We start from the raw sequence: 752 nt of genomic DNA, 5'->3' as shown, positions 1-752 counted from the left end.
CGCCCTGCGGCTCGTTTTGCAAGTTGCAAGGGGATCCCTTTCTCTGTAGAGGCGAAAAAGCAGCCTGTTCCTGCCGGGGGGCAGAGCGGTGCCCACCAGCCCCAGGAAGCTCACCAGGTGCCTGGCTTGATGCCACGGGTGTCGGCGAGGGAGTCCTAGCCTAAACGCTGGATGCACTGAGATATGTTTGGACTTGGAAGTACGGAGCATATGGCAGATGTAGGAAAAAATGCCGGACTGTTTAGTAGCTGCAGGTAGTTCATTTAAATTTCATTCATTCTTTATGGAGGCAAGGAAGCCTGGCAGCTGACAGGCGGCTGAAGATTTTAGGCGACGAACAGGGTTTTCAAATTGATTTAAGCCCTGGTTTGGAAGGTTCGAACCATTATTCTATAGGAGGCTTTTATTGCTACTGCAAACACTGTGTGCACCCACGCGCGCCCGCGCCGTGCCTGTCACCGCTCTTGGGAAGGCTCCCCAGGATGACGGGTGAGAAATCCCCTCACATTTTGGTCGCGCGATTGGGAAGGAGCGCAGACGGAGGGAAATGCTCGCCGGAACTGTCAGTTGGTGGTGGCAGTTCAGCTTCCACTGGCCCCTGGATTTCCTGGACTCATCACGCCTCGGCTCCCTGCGAGCGGCGGGGTGCCGGCGCTGGCTCGGTGGCCATAGTGGTCGCCACTCAGGGCAAAAGGACTGAAGCCTGCAGCACCCCCGGTCGCTGCTGTGCAACTGGCACGCCACCGCCGCGG

At 57.8% G+C, this 752-nt stretch overlaps 1 protein-coding gene across 1 annotated transcript in view; it reads left to right on the top strand.

Moving 5' to 3' along the window:
• The window catches only part of Myb (MYB proto-oncogene, transcription factor), a 40,328-nt gene that overhangs the window by 3,932 nt on the left and 35,644 nt on the right, over positions 1-752 (top strand). The window lies entirely within an intron of this gene.

The sequence above is a fragment of the Fukomys damarensis genome, unplaced genomic scaffold, assembly GCF_012274545.1.
Source record: "Fukomys damarensis isolate Sample0158 unplaced genomic scaffold, DMR_v1.0_HiC HiC_scaffold_14, whole genome shotgun sequence".
In the NCBI taxonomy this organism is placed as follows: domain Eukaryota; kingdom Metazoa; phylum Chordata; class Mammalia; order Rodentia; family Bathyergidae; genus Fukomys; species Fukomys damarensis.
This window is presented reverse-complemented; position numbering and strand designations above follow the sequence as displayed.